The sequence below is a fragment of the Nanorana parkeri genome, unplaced genomic scaffold (genome assembly GCF_000935625.1).
Source record: "Nanorana parkeri isolate BGI_ZX_2015 unplaced genomic scaffold, ASM93562v1 scaffold218, whole genome shotgun sequence".
Lineage (NCBI taxonomy): Eukaryota > Metazoa > Chordata > Amphibia > Anura > Dicroglossidae > Nanorana > Nanorana parkeri.
The window spans coordinates 1,688,955-1,707,114 of NW_017306486.1; the positions used below are offsets into that span (position 1 = coordinate 1,688,955).

Below are 18,160 nucleotides of genomic sequence, written 5' to 3' on the forward strand. Positions count from 1 at the left end.
GCAGTAGATCGGATCTGAGAGAGAGACAGCTCTCTCTCTCAGGTCGGCTCCTCTGCTCAGTGGCAGGGGTTTCAATAGCCAGCCTGCTATTGGCTATTTCAATTTGAAATATTAACTCTCAAGCAACCAGAAACTGTCCCAGGGTGTCGGATAACTGGGAGTTTACTGTATTATAGATATGCCTTATCCATATAATGCTCATAGGTATATTAGCAAAAGTGATTTACTTTCCTGGTTCAGTAGCTGCGAAACAATGAAGTCAGACCTAAGCTATAGGACTTGATGTACTGAAGGAGACGAGAACGGCTTAGCAAAGTAAAGCTGTATTCACTTTCAATAACGGATCAACTGCAGGGAAATGAGAAAAAAAGCCAGCATTATGCCTTGCATTTGACTGGATGATTAAAGTGAGGACATCTTCACTTTACTTTAGAGAAAATGATCTACATAAAGTAGAACAACAGCCAAAACTTGTTTATAGTTTTGGATAGAGTAAGAAAGGGTTATAACTCCTGTCAGCTTTTTTTCCCCCATCTGTGTCCCACTGGGGAGATTTCCCTTCACTCTCGGTCTGATACCGACAAAGGAAGTGAGAGGAAATCCCTCCAATCCCTCCTGTTCTGGTGACAACCCAACATTTTGGTTTTCTCTTTCATTCTCTGTGATAACGGTCACCAGGACTAATAGAGAGAATAGAGTGAAACTCCCCAATGGGGACATAGACAGCAATAAAAACCTGACAGGTGCTCTAATCCTTCTCCACTCTATCCACTCTATCCAAAACTAAAAATGTTTTGGTTTCAGTTGCACTCCAATTAGTAATTTAACCCAACAGACTTGAGAACTAAGAAGGAGAAACGATGAAGCACAATCATTGTGTAGTATTACTAAGCAGTAAGAAGAGCCTATGATGAAGGAATATGGCTGTCCCGGTGCCTATGCATTAAAATACTATACAAACAAACAGGGGTTTTAAACACTAACCCTCAATAATAGTTTCTTTAACATTGAACTGAGATCATATGTATAGTACAGATAAACAATCAATGAAATGACCATAGCAGCTCTTTAGAGTAAATCTGTTTTGACAGAAATATGGCTGTTTCAATTATTGCGTTTTTTTAATGAGCTGCTAGATCAATGGCTGCCATGCTCATCTTATGGCTTCATTATTAAGTGAGTCACAAAACTGAAACATGAAGGCAGTAAAATGTGAAAGTCTAAACCTTTGCACTTGTTACGGGTCAGTGATTCAGTACACTTGGCAATTATTTTGGCAATTGCAAAGCTGAACTTTGGCCACATATAAAACAACCAATTAATGCAGTTCATCTGTAAAAAAAAAATTAAATGGGTTTATAAATGCAACTAGTTTACTTACCTGCGCTTGATATAGGCATGATATGAACTTTGTGTTAAAATATACAGAGCTAAGACTGGGAGAGGGAGGGACAACACAATTTAGGTGTTGTGCATTTTTCTGGGCTAACAAGGAATCTACTGACAGTAGAAAGCAGAGGGATGAGCTCATCAGTCTGCTGTTGCTTCTTCATTAATCAGTTACTGGATGTGGTCAGAGCGCTGGCCTAGCTGTATTGCTCTAGGTAAAGTAAGGAAAATGAAAGTGTATTTCCACTTTTGTAGCCAAATTGGGATAACTATCACAATCACCTGTACAGCGCTACAAGCTTACAAACACTTCTTAAAGAAAAACTCTAGGCAAAACTTTTATTTACCCATGCAGTGGGGCTACCCCCACACTGCAAGGATAACTGCTTGTTTTTGTCTCGGTGCTAAAATTAAAAAAAACTCACCGATTCTCTGAGCTTCTTTTGGCAGTTTGCAGCTCATTTTTACCCCATACTTCAATGGAAATGCAAGAAAATGTGCGAAAGAAGCAGTTTTGAGTGCATTTTAGCGCGTTTGTACAGGAGCTTCTTTTGGCAGTTTGCAGCTAATTTTTACACCATTGACTTCAATGGAAATGCAAGAAAATGTGCGACAGAAGCAGTTTTGAGTGCATTTTAGCACGTTTGTACATTGACCACAATGTCTTAAGCTGCTAGTAAAAGCACACGTCTTCATGTGCGTGTGTTTAATGCAAACAGAAACGTGAAAAAAAGAATCGGTACTTCTTTTTGGAGTCCAAATTATATCAATATTTCTCTGTATTTTACATTTTGTGTCGACTAAAATCAGTAATGTACTGAATACAATTCCCAGAGCTCCACGCCTTCATTAACGATTCAAAGGCCTGAATTATATGCAGAACACTTAACAAGCGTGGTTTAACCATGCTAAAATATTTAACACTCCACAAATCTCCCTCCTAAAATGATGAGTGGACCATATTTAAAGTTGAGAAAGTGTAGTTAAAAAAATGTCAAGTCCATTAAAGAGCATTTACTTTTCCAGACTTATGCAAATAATTTCCTCACTATCAACCAAATGAAAACTATTTGTTTCACTTTAGCACTTATAATGGCCTAATGCTTGATGCTTCTGAAACCTTGTGCTCAAAAAGGAGATTACGATAGAACTGTATTTACTGCTAATCATCTGTTATACTCTTTAATACAAAGATTCATTCTTGATTCCCTTCATTTAACATTTACTCCAGAGTGGGCCACCTGACTGAAGGCAGATGCCAACAACTAGTAAAATGCACATGTAGTACCCTGTATGAAAGAGTGCTATTGAAATGAGTATTTTCACATTGTAAGTAGTCTGATGCTGATTTGTCATCTATGTTCATTTGGTTTCCCCAAATCAAGTTGTCTTCTTTTGCATCTGTCTGCTGCTGGGTGTACCCTGGTCACAGAGCAGAACAACCAATAAGGAATTGCTATGGGTAGACATCCCTCTCCAGCCAATCACTGTGAGGCTAATGGCCAGTCGTGCATGCTGGGGGGAGGAGATACATACTTGGGGTGGACCCAAGTATTTGGGTGAGCTCTCTTCCTCCCCCAGGCCCTGCCTGTGGGGAGGTCGCTGTGGACTGTCTGAGATGGCTAGGCCTAAAGCCTAGGGACTAGCCGTGTGCTTACACTGAGGACTGAGTATGGAGGCCCAGTGGTTAGTACTGATAAGAAGGATGAACATGGCTGGTGACTTCTACCTCAGCTGTTCTTCCTGTCTTGAATGGAGACAGCAACCACATTCTACCATTTAAAGAAGTCTATATCAGCCTGGATGATCCTAACCCTCAACCTCTCTCTCTCTCCCTGAAGTTCTACAATAAAGTTCTCAGCAGTATATCTACAGTCTGGACAACGCTTTAATCCATCACCATAGAGGGCGGTAAGTGCTGATGGGCAAAGTTAGTGAGATCATCCCTAGACAAGAAGATTACTGAGTTGCGGTAACTCATAGCAATTGACCCTAGAATCAGGGTGTACTGATGTGCTGTGGATCCATCATAGAGGTTTCTTACAGAGGAAACACAGGGAGACCCATAGGTTCTATTACTGTAGACCACCGTTTGGAGCCAGGAGATAGTGTTATGCTGCACTGGGTATCACTGATCAAAAAAAGGGAATCGCTACACACATTTTTGATTTGCCTTAATTTTGAGGTTAGGAAACAGTAACCATAACCTTGAGACCAGCACTAGAGCTTACCCGAACAATAGCTTAGTGCTAACATTAGCTCTAATCCTCACCCAAACCCTAACACTAACCTCAAGAGTAACCACAACCTTTTGTTTATAAACAAAGTAATGTGTTAAGATTGCCATACACTCATCAGAACATTCGAAAATGGAATCAGAGACTTGTAGAATGTTATTAAAAATTTGATTTTGGAAATTGATAGTCAATTGAACCCTGTGAACAATTACGAAATTAAGCGGACGTTCTGTAAATACATTTTTTAGTTCAAAATATAAAAGGTGTAATGTATAGCCAGCTTTACACAGGACCGGATTGTCACAGCTTGGAGCACTGTGTGTCAAAATGTTTTTGATTTTCATTTTCTTTTAACATTTAGTTTTGGAATGAATGTCGTTTTTTGAACAATAACCACATTCACTTAGTATTTAGTACAGCTTCTTGTAATCCACTGTATAGCAGCAGACTAGGCGAGGGAGGGGCAGCACAAGGGGCCAATGAGGTGTGCTGACCACATTGACAAGAGGAAAGAGCAGAGTGATTACCTTATTAGATGGTTGCCACACCTTCACATTCTCAGCCTGGGGCAGGAAAGTCAGGTCTGGCAGCACTGTGTAAATTACAGGACTGGGTGGGCTAAAATACAAAATGGCTCACATACTGCATATGTACTGCTACTGTGTATTAAACTGTATGCCCGGAGTGCAGTGATTTCAGCTTGCACCGTTTTCTCAAAAAAACGTTTCCACTAAGGGTACATCTTCAAGGTTAGGTTAAAGTGACATTAAAGGATAAAATCCTCCAATGCTGCCTTAAGGACTTACCTTAAATGATGCTGCTGGATCCGATCTTCTTTCCAGTAGTTTTCAGCAATCCCTCCAGCGCTGGTGCCGGTCTCTGATCCAGCGCAGACTGCTGTCTCTTCTTGTCCCATGGTATCTGTGCACGTGCACGCTGCTGAGTTTGCATTGACTTACCCTGCATCTCTCCTCTTCTCCTGGCCAAAGATCTCTACTGCGCATACGCCCGCCCTATGATCCTTCACGGCCTCTCAAGAATTTTTCAGATCTTCGGACGTGAGCGAGCGGCAGAGACAGAGGTAAGTATTAACCTTTTTGGTGACTTTTCTTTAATGTTTTTGCATATATCTACTGCTTGCTAGCACTAGAAATATGCAAAAAAGTAAGGTTTAATTATACTTTAAGAGTTGAAGCCCAACTCCAGCTTCTTTTTTTGTAAAACAAAAAAATAAATTGAGCTGGGTTTTAGGTTTTAAAGCTGAGGATGATGGTTCATTTTGATATGGATTTTGTTTTATGGGTGTGGGTGGAGTTATTGTTAGGGTCAGATAAGGTTAGAGATCAGGAACATGCGAGTAAGCACTTTACTTTTAGATTGTTTACAGTGATGAAAGATCTAGGCTCTTTCAGTTTCAGGCTCCTGGTGCTGGAAACAAATGAACTTATCTTCAGGGTCCAAATTGATTAAAATATCACATGTATCCATTCCACAATTTCCAATTTAAAAGGGGCATGTACACACAACACTGCTATCTCTACTTCCCTGATACTCATGACCCCATGCCAATCGCCATTGGCAATAGTCTTCATTTTTGCTTGCGATGCTATACTAATGCCATCCTCACAAGATATAGCATCATATTATGTTGTTTACTTCTTAAAGTGGCTAGTGGTGGTCACATATAATAACATTTACCAGTGGCTAGCTGGCTGGCTGGTACATAAAAGCAAGATTCAAGCATGTATATATACTTAAAAAAAACAGTAAATGAGCTTTGAAGCAAGCCCTGACTGGCCTCATTAGCTGCAGACTTTATAGAGCAATTCATTCTCAAAGCTCACAGTAGTAGCAATAATCATTCAAGTCCCCGCAGGTCATCCTACGCTGCCGTGGAGTGGCATTTAGTGCGCTGCAATAAAATATAGCATGTTTGCATTTTATTGCTGCGCACTACCCATTGCATTGTAGTGTTAATGGAACACATAGAAAGCTATTGTTTTCTATGTGTTGCGGTGGCTTGTGTTACAATGCAGGTCACTGCACTGTGCTGAACTGCAGGGAGATTTAAAAAAATGTTCATTAAAAAATGTTTTATGTATTTTAACCAGTTGACATCCGCGGTGTTAAACCCCCTTATCATCCAGGCCATTTTTCAGTATTCAGCGCTGCGGTACTTTGACTGACATTTATTCCGTCATGCAGCGCTGTACTGAAATGAATTTTATACCCTTTTTTGGGGACAGATAGAGCTTTCTTTTGGTGGTATTTATTCACCACTGGGGTTTTTATTTTTTTACTATATTAAGGAAAAATTACCGAAATTTAAAAAAAAAAAACAGTTTCCCCTATATTAAATGATAAAACATTTATTATTACCCAATTTTTTGGTAAAATATAAAAGATGGGGTCACGTCGGGTAAAAAGACACCACAAAACCTTCAGCACAAATGAATTGAGGCCTCTTTTCTGCTATTTGTAAAATACTGCAGCTTTCACTAAATGTGCCATATCATATACCAAGACTACAGCTGAGAACAGTTATACGAAGCAATACAGGTCTAAAATGTAAACATAATCTCAAACTGCATCTTCCCTATAAAAGTTAATTATATAGCTATCTGTTTACATAGCAGCTGAAAACAAAGACATATACATGAATGATTCTCTTGACTACCTCCTTTATGAATGATAATAAGCTTACATGTAGCAGTGGAGGTAAAGGGGAAAAAACAGCCTAATGAAGCGTACAGCAAAAACATAGAAAATGTCAGCAGTGATATTAAATGATTAAAATAGACAGGGATGATAATTTGTAAAGCAGCAAGACATTTATTTATTGTTGTGTCTGATCATAAGTATCTGATCAAGTAAAGGTGCACCTACCTTTATGAAACTTCATTGCTTACATTATGGTATTCATAATTAAGCATTTTGCTGAGTTGTTTCATTCAGAGCCAAACTGCAGTGTGCCAGGCCCTTCTTTAGCAGCTCATGCACGTCCCATCTTGTACAGTTGCTCAGGAATTGAAAGCTTGCTGCAGCAGATCAATTAGATTTGCAATTCTCAAAGTGAAGCATGGTCAATTTTCCTCTATGCCAATATTAACCCCAACATCAATACTACTTTTCCAACTTGCGCATTTATGAAGCCTTGAGAAACACATTTTCTCATGTCATTGTCTTATAAAAAGGGTTGTTTATGTTCCAGTCCAAAGCACAGTTTTATAGGCATCACATTGTGGATCAATTTGATTTCAGCTTGGTGCATTTACCAGTAGGCATCCTTATGGAAGGCTTTCAGTTAAAAAAAGGAAAACAAAAAGGAAGGCCACAGAAGAATATTATATCAAAAATTAAGTACACAATATGGTAGGTAACAAAGGATGCAGGTGGCCAATTTTGCACAGAAGCTAACCCTCACTAAAATAAAGCAATTTTAAACCACAGCTCTCATTTTTCATATTTCTGCAAATTGTGCATCTAATACCTGTTTTTTTTACTTTTTACTTTTTAATTTACATTGTATTTACTCTGCCATTACAAATTCTGATCTGCTGTTGTGTACCAGCTGAAGTGATGACACAGACCACAAGATGTTCTATGTTTAGAGAAACACTGATTGAGAACCCAGCTACAGCCTATTATTTGTTTAGTTTTGGAAGTGCGTGGAAGGGTTGCAAACTGTGTGATTGGTATCATTTTGCCAATTTGGGAGATTTCTCTGTCCTGACTATTTGACAGGTATCAAAAAGAAAAGAAAGTGAGGGAACATTTCTCCACTTCCTGTCAATATGACAGGTGTCAGACAAAAAAGAAAGCAACAAGTAATCCCCTCAATAGGAACACAGGCAGCAATGAGAAAACATTTTCAAGAAAAAAAAAATCAAATAAATAATTTGGATACAGTTGGGTTTTAATGCATAGAGTATTTGTTCTAACCGTGCTCATTTCTCATAGGATGATCCCCAGCCACAGAGGATTATCAGCTATTGTTCAGTCTTTCTCTTTTCAGACAAAGTAAACCTACCCTTTCTAGTGCTCCTGATCTTAACTACCAAGACAACCCACCACCCCACATATCTGCTCACTTTGTTGAACATTTTGTGATCACAAGTTGTGATGTTAACTTGCTGTAACTTCCTTAGTACTGGCCATGCCTGTACAGTGAGTGTTCAGACTTCAATTGGGATATTTCCCCAAGACTGATAACTTCTGTCTGAAAGTTCACTTACCCTCAGGAATGGAAGTGATAGGTACAGAAATAGGAGATAAGGCATGATTTCCTACTTGCGTCCAAATATTTGTTTTCTACTTAAATGAGTACTGACCAACCATGTTGCTCACATTTTTCCTTTCAACCTGCTATTGCTGCCTCGGAAATATGCAATATGTTGTATTCTTGCACCAATAAAATATTCCTGTATTATCTGTATTTTTATTAATTAAATATACTGTACCAACATCAGATTCAAGTAGTCAGGTAGTTCTTCACTAGGATGTTGACTGTCTGGGGCATAGTCTTTTATTGGTAATTGCCTGTGGGTTGGTCCTCACTGGGGATGAGCTTCAGGATTGGTGAATATGAATTTAAACAGAGCCAAAGTCATATGTGGTTCAAGAAAATAGTTAACTAATGCAGCCATTTGGGTTTATACTAACAATGAACTTCCTGGCCTCTGAACTGTGATCAGATGGGTAAGAAGGGCAAATGATGGGGGCTTTCTTATGTGGCAGCCCAATCCCTATAATCATCAGGGTTCACAGCAGCCTTTGTTCAGTGTGATGGAGGCATGGAGTACTTAGGGAAAGACCACATAGTGTTTGCAGGGAGAGCTAGTTGCTGCTGCTGATTTCTGAAAATGTCCTTTATTTAGATTGAGTCACAGACACACTGACAGTGTGCTGGACACTCCTGTAGCAGATAAGGGGCAGATAATGTGTGTTTCCACGAGAGCTAGTTTCTGCCATCCTATACAGTGCAGCTGCAATTCCTATATTTATAGTTAGTGTGTGTTAGGGGATAATGAAGTAGAAAGGAATAGATCATTCAGTGTTTGCAGGGAGAGCTAGTTTCTGCCATCCTATGCAGTGTTGTTGAAGTCTTATATATAGAGCATTGGCAACAAGCGATATATTTTTGTATGTGCCAGCTTCCACTTGCTGTTTAGCTGCCCCCCATTTTTATGTTTTCATACTATATTATTTTACTTTCAGTTAGGTTTAAACAAACATTTGGGGGTGGGGGTAGCGTTTAGTAGTATATGTAGCCACTACAATAATTTTCTGCTTTTTTCAATTAAATAAACACACTATAATGTAGAGATTTTGAAAAAAAAAAAATGGCTGGTGTCTGTCCTGTCCAGTAGGCAGTCCTGTGAAAGTGTTTAAATACTGGGCACATATTTTTTTAGCAAAATAAATGTACTGCAATTTATTTTTTGATCAAAAGCTGGGTGGTATTGGTTCTGTACAAAATGGGGTTTAGGAAAAAGGATTAAATACTGTGCACATGGTGACTACAATATTTTGTGGATTTTTTCAGGAAACTAAATACAATGTGATGTTGATTTTTTAATTACAAGCTGGATGGTGTAGGTCTGTGTGCAAAATGGGGCCTAGGAAAAGGAATTAAATACTGTGCACATAGTCACTACAATGTTTTAGGGTTTTTTCCAGCAAAACAACCTCTCTAATGTTGATTTCTTGATTGAAAGTGGTCTGGATTTTGACCTGCTCAAAATGTGGCCTAGTGTAGGTGCTTACATACTGTGCACACAATATTTGGGCTTTTTCAGCTAAATAAAAACACTGTAATGTTGGAACTGTAAATAAAAAGGTGGACATTTCTCTCCTGTTTAATGTTGGGCCTAGTAAAGTAACTAAATACTGTGCACACAGTCACTACCATATTTTGGAGGATCTTTTTCAAGGAAATAAAGACACTGTAATGTTGACTTTTTGATTGAAAGATGGCTGAATCTGTCCTGTTCAAAATGCAGCCTACTAAAAGTGTTTTATTATTGTGCATGGAGTGAGTAAAATCTTTCTAGCTTTTTTCTTTGAAATAAAACAAACATTCTTATATTGAATTCTTGAATTAAACCTGCCTGGTGTCTCCCTCTTAAACTATGGCCTACTAAAGCTGTTTACACAGTGTGAATTGAGTCTGTTAAATAATGCACTATAATTTTGATTTAATAAAATTATGGCCTTGTAAAAGTGCTTATATACTGTGGAGTGAGATTCTACAATATTTCAAGTTGTTGTGTGAAAAAATACACTTTAATTTTTACTTATAGTTTCTAATTTATTTTATACATTATCTTATGCTTAATTTGTATTTATAATTTAAATATAACTTTTAGCTTTGTGTTAATTAGACTTCATTAGATAGTTGTTGAAGACAATCTGTTCAAGAGCTGTCTTTATTGTCCCAGTACCTCACTGCATCCTTTGAAACCCCCCCCCCCAATAAAATGTAAGTACTCTGCACTCAAAGCACTACACACCTTTCAACACAGGTTATTGAAATGCAGCTTCTCAGTCAGTAATTCAACCCACTGTGGTCAAGGCTCTGTATGGCCCCATTCACACACGAATCGGCCGGCATGTACAGCTCCGTGCGGGGCCGTACCAAACAGCTTCCTGGATGGACACATGCAGCGTGTGATTAGTACGCAGCCCCCCTACGCTCACCTCAATTGCAGGTCCGTAGGGGTGCGGGTTTTGTGGCCAGGACGCATACAGGATCCCTTCCGGCGGCCTATGAATACGATCACCCGCACCCCTAGGGACCTGCAATTGAGGTGAGCGTAGGGGGGCGTACGGCCACGTAGCCCCATAGAGAAGGACAGGGGCTGTGTACTAATCACATTGAAGAGATTGAGATTGGGATTGAAGAGACGCCCGATCATTACAATAAAGAGATCGTGTTTGGGATATGACCGTTGCGCATTATGAGGACATATTGAATATGAATTTTTGGACAAATGGATGCCTTTAATGAAAGGAAAGTAAATCCATCTTCTTTTCTTTCTAAGAAACACCAGGTGGGTGTATGGACAGATATGTTGTAGCACTAGAGATATTGCTATTATGTTATTGTAGTTAAGCCACTTTGCTTGTGTACTTGATACTTGCCATGCCACATATATGTTCAACACGAGTATAAGATTTGAAGCACTATGCACTAATGATAGTGGAATTGTGGATTCGCACATTTTCATTTATACACGTGCATCTACAGAGATTTTTATGTTGGGACACAGATCCAAGTTTATAGCTCGTTGCACAGATTTTTCACTTTAATTTATCATTTGTTGATTTTAATCATGCTCACTAGCATGAGGTGAATTTCACTCTTCAAGTTTATTTATATACACTTTGACTGAGCACAACAAAAATTAGCACTCTTATACACGATTATTATTGTTGCAGCTGGTCTATTGTTTGGAACACAATTATACTCCTAGTGCAGCTATTGTTATTCATTCAATATAGTGGTCAGACTACATCGAGGTCTATACATGCAACCCGGAGGTCCATAGAGAGCCACCTAAGGTCCTGTCCCGTCCTGGTGGTGCTATCTGGACAAAAAGAGCGAACCTCTCAGGTCATTGTGTGAGCAGACTCCACCAACAGCCCCAGACCTTTCGGAACTTATTAGGGCAACCTCTCCACAGATAAGTTGCATTGTAAAGGCGTAAATATGAGTTGACAAGACCCTTCCAGTCCGACAGGCCTGGGGGTACGCTCAGTTTTCATCGCATCACCACCAGCTTCCGTGTACAATACCTTCTTCACCTCTGTGTATACAAAGGAACATGGTGGAACTCAGGTTTGTAATGGGGATGGTAGTGCCACAGCCTCTAATGAACTACAATGAATCAAAATTGATATGTCCAGAAACAGACACATTTATGGTAAACAAAGCACCTGGACTAGTTGACTTGCACCCACGTGTCCTCGAACAATTGAGCTCCGTTAATTCAAAGCTATCGTTTCTCATTTTTAGAGGCTCTTTAATGACTAACTAGGTACAGATGGATTAACCCAAGGCCAAGGTGGTGCCTATATTTAATAAGAGATCAATGTTTTTACCGAGTAAATACAGGCTTGTAAGCTTAACTTCCATAGTTAGAAATATAATTGAGAAGAGAATAAAAGGACCACATAGATGGGTTTTTGCTAGAAAACAATACTTTAAGTGATATCATGGATTTATAAAATACCTAAGTTCCCATATAATCTACTTTCTTTTTATGAGGAACTAACAAAAACCTAGAAAGAGGAAGGGCTGTGGATGTAGTGTACTTGGACTTTGCAAAAGCATTTGACACAGTTCCCCACAGATGGTTAATGTGTAAATCAAAGTCTATAGGTTTACAAAATTAAGTCCACCTATGCTTCAGCATTGGAATGTTCCCCATCGTTCTCACATCTATACACAGGTCAGTGCACAGAAAAAAAATGTTGACAGGCAGGTGGGGAGCTTTTTTTGTGGCAAAGATACTTATTTCTGCACTTCTCAGAGTGGAGAAGATAAACTAAAAGTAGTGCTTGTCGAAGAATGCGAATTGTTGCAAATGACATCTTATTATGCTGTATTACATGTCAAATAAAATATGATATAGTTTATTTGGAGCATAGTAGAATGTGTAACTGTCTTGCTCCATCATCCTCTTGGCACACTACTGTGCACCTCTATTGTGCCAAAAAGTGGCAAATGGATTTTCTGAATAATGTTTTATTTGCCGCAGATTTGAGATTTGTTTTTTCTACAATAGGTGTACTAGTCACATCTTTCATTTCAAACACTTCAGATTTGGCGAATCCAAGAAAAACAGTTTTCCATATATTTGGTGTGCCGACAATAGTTTATCTTCCTGAGTGTGGTGCACAGGAGGAATCATACCTTCCATAGCCCAATGTCACCCCCTCCTTCACAGCAGCACTAGAGAGAATAGTGGGTGCACACAATATTAAACTTTCCTCTTTAATAGTTTAATATTGTAGTAAGCTTTTTAATCTGCAACTATCTATCTAACCTATCTCTATTACTAAGCCCATTATTGGGTGAAACATGTCAGAGTGGAGAGGATCCATGGCAGGATGATGTGTACCCATAGTGACATGCAAATAGTGACACAATAGTGACACAGGAAGTGATGCAATACACATCACTTCTGGGTCCAGTGATCGGATCAGAGATCAGCAGCTGGACCTCTCTCCGATCATAGCAGGGAGACCCACCAAGCCAGTCCCAGGTGACAGCGGAGCCCAGGGAAGCCGACGGCGGCCTTGGCGTGGGGGGGCATTGGCACTCGGTACAAACGATTGGGCAGCTGTATAGACGATGGATCACTTGTACATTACCAGCCATCGCTGGCAGTTTAAAATAACACCAAGAACACGGCTTCTGCAGCAGCCGTGTTCTTGTTTTAACCACTTCTGTGGGCCGCCATATATAGACGTATTGCGGCCTGCAAGTGGTTAAGCCTTTTCTTTGGATCTTTGAGGGTGTTAGCTTGGCAGTGGGGGTGTGTGACTGTCTGGATGAGTTCCCCACACAGCAAACAGGCACAACAAGCAATGCTTTTAGGTGAAAACATATGTGCAGTTTATTTACACTATTTACAATCTTAAAAACGTCAGCAAAACAAAAGAAAACATACAAATAAATCCTTGCCACTAGGCCACCTACTAAACACCGCTTTCCTGACTAGCAGCCCCAAGCCCCTAACTTCCTACTGACAAACTGCCACACAGACTTTTTCTCACTGCACATGAGCTGGATTTTTCACCACACAGGCAGGTTTCAAGCTCCCCAGTCAATTCAGGGCCAGTTCATTCCACAAAGAGTGCGTTCCAGAGCGTTCGGCCTCTGGAACGCACTGGAATGCAACCCAGGCTGGCTCCCTGTGTTCAGGGGTGGGAGGGGGCATGGTGGTGCATTGAAGTCAATGGCAGCCATGCCCCCGCCCGCAGGGCAATCGCCAGCACCCGAACGCGTGGCACATTAGTGCCTGCGTTCCGTTCCAGTGTGATCTGCAAAAATGCTGCATGCAGGTAATGCAGCTAGCCGGGTTGCTTTCCAGTGCATTCCATAGGCCAAACGCTCTGGAATGCACTCTTTGTGGTGTGAACCTGCCCTCAGGCACACAAACTGGTTCCAAGGCAGGGCAACTCTGTAAGCAGGCTGGGAGTTCTTAGAGGCCCTAAAGAGCCAGCTTACTTCAGCTGGGCTTGTTACCTCTACCACTCCAGCACTCTCAGCACTTACCCCTAGAGCAGGGGTGGGCAAACTCTGGCCCTCCAGCTGTTGTGAAATTATAAATCCCATGAGGCATTGCAAGATTCTCACAGCCACAGGCATGACTTTCAGAAACAGATGCTTAATGGGATATGTAGTTTCACCACAGCTGGAAGGTCAGAGTTTGCCTACCCCTTCCCTAGAAGAAAAAGACAGTATACAGCCTGAATCTAGGACACACATATCTGCCATTCTGGATAGACCCAGTGTAAGATATGTAAGATTTGTAGTAACGGGTGGCAACCACCTGTATGGAACTCAACTGCTGATAGCGTCCAACTTAAAGTTCATATAATCACAAAATAAACTATTTCAGTTTAAATCACTGTATTCAAATTTTACTGACAGTAGTATTCACAACATAGCCTCTAACTCTGTGTCATCAACCCAGAATCTTCAGCGAGCATAAAGTCACTCTCTCATCACTGGCCACAGTGCATGATACTTGCATTTTTGTAGTGTGTGGATCCACTGAGATAGAGAGGAAGAGTCCAGGGAATACCACCGTTCCTTTAAGTGGGATGGTAGCCTCGGTTCCTGGTGTGAATGTCCACAGTAGCAGCAGGTGTGAGGGTGAGCTGGGCTGCGTATGAAGGTCCACTGCAACATTGCCCAACAGAGCTGAAGCCAGAGTTTGTGTCCTTGGGTTGAGATTGCCCAACAGGGCTGAATGTGCACCTAAATTTAAGAGCCTAGGACTTAGACTGCTTAAAGTCACACTTTTTTAAGGTTGAAGTTTAGTAAAATTTTGGGGGGCACACAGTGCCAATCATATAATTTACCCTTCATGAAGTGTACCCCATGTTTAGCTAGTTGCTGGTTACTTTAAAAATCCTCCGTTCAGTGGAACTGGATGCTGCTTTCAGGGCTGCGGGGGTTGAGAGTAGTGGCTACTACTGTAAAGCACTCCCATTGTTCACCTCTGCCCCCATGGTTTCTGTCTCCCCTCACCTAGTCACAAAACTCCTTGTATTGTTTTGCAAGGCCTTCTGTAAATAGATGAGGGGAAATAATCCCCCCCTCCCCTTGTCCATTCACAGAATGCCTTGCAAAATAATGGAAGTTTTGTGAATGAGCGAGGAGAGAGGAAAATGATGGGAGTCCTTCACAGTCTTAGCCGCTGATCTTAACCCCCCCCCAGTGCTAGAAGTATAGCGCGATGCAAGCAAGGATCTGGCTTCACTGGAGGGAGGATTTGTAAAGTAATCAGCAGCCAGATTTACATGGGATGCAATTTTTTAAAGGTAAATTACATGACTGGTGCTGCATGCCCCCCAATTTTTTTTACTAGGCTATAAATGTACAAATATATGGCTTGGTAAATAATAACGCTTCAGAAAGAGTTAATATTTACCACTCCCATCACTGATATCTGCTGTCTTCAAGAGCCCTGCTGGCTGAAACATCTCTAGCAATTAGGCACACTCGAGTTTATCGGATGCCTGTTCTCCTGCTAAGCACCGTGTGATGCAATTGGGGGTCAAAGGAAGGAACCAAAGCACACTGCGGGGGACCAGCAATCCAACGTTCCTGGATACTGAAGATTTTTCAAACATCAGAATCACTTTAAGCAAATTGCAGTCTTCCAAAGCTTTTTCATGAGTAACTCTAACAGGTCATGTTCTTTACATGTTAACAGGTAGAAGCACAGTGAGTAAATCAGTAACATTTCTAAAGAGTCTAATGTTTTACCTTAGATACCTTTTAATACTCTTTTTATCTCTTCCCAAAATCTAAGGACGGATATAGACATCACTGCTATAAACTGTTTGACACCAAATCACCCCTCTATTACATTGTCCAGTATAAAAGAAGCATTGCCCAAAAAATGTCATTATTTGACTAGAGTATATAATATATTTCATTCCTCCAATGGAGCAAATGTTAACCCTGTGACCTAGCAGAGCAGCCCTTTGTTATATAAGGCTTTAGACTTTAGTGAAAAGATCAGACAGTGAATAGTGTAGTACTGCAGGCCGCATTATATCTGGATTATTATTTTTTCAACAATGCAGTTCACATTCTATTGCTCACATGAACTATTCTCATAAAACTGCCTGCCCGCCCTCTCCTTTTCTTTCTCAGTGACTCCTTACTCCTTCACATCATTAGAATCTCATTTAGTGTTCATTATAACCATGTTAATCATGTTGAACTAATGTGCTGCTAAAGTAGCACTTTTCCAGGAATCCTGTTATAATTTACCTATTCAGTAATGCACCTTCCATTATTTTAAAACGTTACCATAAAATGCAGGCAAGCTAAAACATCAGTTCATTTTCAATAGTCTTGAATATGTTAAATCTGTAGATGGTGGGAGGATAATACACACAGAACAAAATTAAAATCCCCTAATGTATGCAAAAGATAGGAAAAGTCTTCATAACATCCTGGCTTATACATCAATGTGTCATAAAAAAAAGAACTTACTGCATTGTCCTATAGCCAACAGTCACAAACAAACCTGCACTGGAAACTGACAGTTGGAACGTTAAAGTTAAATGTAATTGGTTGCTTGGGTCAGTTCTTAGTAAAGAAACACTGATAATCTATGTAGAATTGAGTTCTTAAAACATTTCAGTCCCTAGAAGAGAAATATGCAATATCAAAACAGAGTTTTTTTCAGTACTAGTGTAATCTAACCCTATACTGACACCCCTCTACTCACACATGTAGCCAGCATGGAGAACAAGTAGAACTTTATCTCTACAATATATAAAAACCTTGCATTATCAAGTGCAGTTTGTTTACCATGCAGGAGGGGCTGGGAGACCAATGTGGAACAATAGTTGAATGCAGAATGGTCTGATATTCTACCTATTGTAACTAAAGTATCCATCTCCCCTACACAAAAACGTACCCAAATCTTTATTCTACACAGAACCTACCTAAAGCTGCATCAATGGACATGTAGAGCAACCGTGATGTGTGCTAGATGCAAAGTAAAACCCAATTACATATGACGAGGAAATGTCCAAAACTGTTTATGTATTGAAGGGATGTACTTAACACTATCAACAGTGTGTTTCCTACAGACCTAGCTCATGACCCTTGAGTATATATCCTGGGACTTGTAGTTGAGGAAGACTATACTGTGCACATACACAATATATATAAACATATACAGTAGCTTATAATGGATATCACTTACCCAACCCATTTTTTTTTTTTATGGAAACAATCTGTAGATTTTATTAACAGAAAGGGAAAAACTTACATATCAACATAGGTGCTGTCCATAAAAATGTATGAAACACTGGGAAAGATGGCTGGTGTGACCTGATCTAGCACCCCCACATTTTCCAAACACGATTAAAGCAATGCTATTGATACTTTACAAAGCACCTGATTGTTAACAGAACTGAGCACACAGCACTGACATATTACTGCTATACAGTGCAAAGGTTACCGCAACCAGTATACACAGTGTTATACCATGAAATTAAATGGAGAGAGACAGGAAGTGTCTGTATGCTCGCTACCTCTTGGAAGAAGTCCTATGATGAAATGTTTTGGAGGAGTCGGGCAGACAGATGCTTCCTGAAACCAGAACGCTGCTGTTTGTACTATTAGATGAATTTATGACCATACATGGATTTTATCTGTTAATGCTTTTAACCTTTTAATAAAGTTTTGGAGGAAATAATACACCATGAGAGGAATTTATATTTCTGTTTGAGCTCGATCTTTCATCAATGCAGGTCTGGGCCAGTAGGTAAGGCATATCAGCAACAATAAGGTGGGCACAAAATTTGCTCCAAGCATGTCACCGTCTAAATGTTTAGTGCTTAAGTTAACACGCAGTAACAAAACATTATCACTGAGTTTAGTAGTGTATCTAGTATCAAGATTTTTGCCTTACTGAGGGCAGATGACATGGCCTGGATAGGAGATTATGTCATAGGCCCATGGTTTTCTCTATAGAGGACTATAATCTTAAAAAGGTCTGCAGAAATTCGCAAAGCAAATGCGAATTCAATGGTATCCCATTTTAGGCAAATTTAAAAACTTGTGGCTGGCTTAAGTTGTTTAAACCAACTATACATTGACTTACCACCTCAACCCCAATATCCCATCTTTAGGATAATGTATTTCTATATCAGCTGCAAGATGTTATATTGCTGGCAAAATGACCTAAATGTACATTGAGGATGGTTCCTAACTTTACATTGTGGAGTAGACATGTGCACAACATAAAAATTCCATTTGGACGAAACGA

General features: G+C 39.9%; 1 protein-coding gene across 1 annotated transcript in view; it reads left to right on the forward strand.

Moving 5' to 3' along the window:
* The window catches only part of SH2D4B (SH2 domain containing 4B), a gene marked incomplete at its 3' end in the record, with an annotated part of 61,616 nt that overhangs the window by 28,598 nt on the left and 14,858 nt on the right, over window positions 1-18,160 (forward strand). The window lies entirely within an intron of this gene.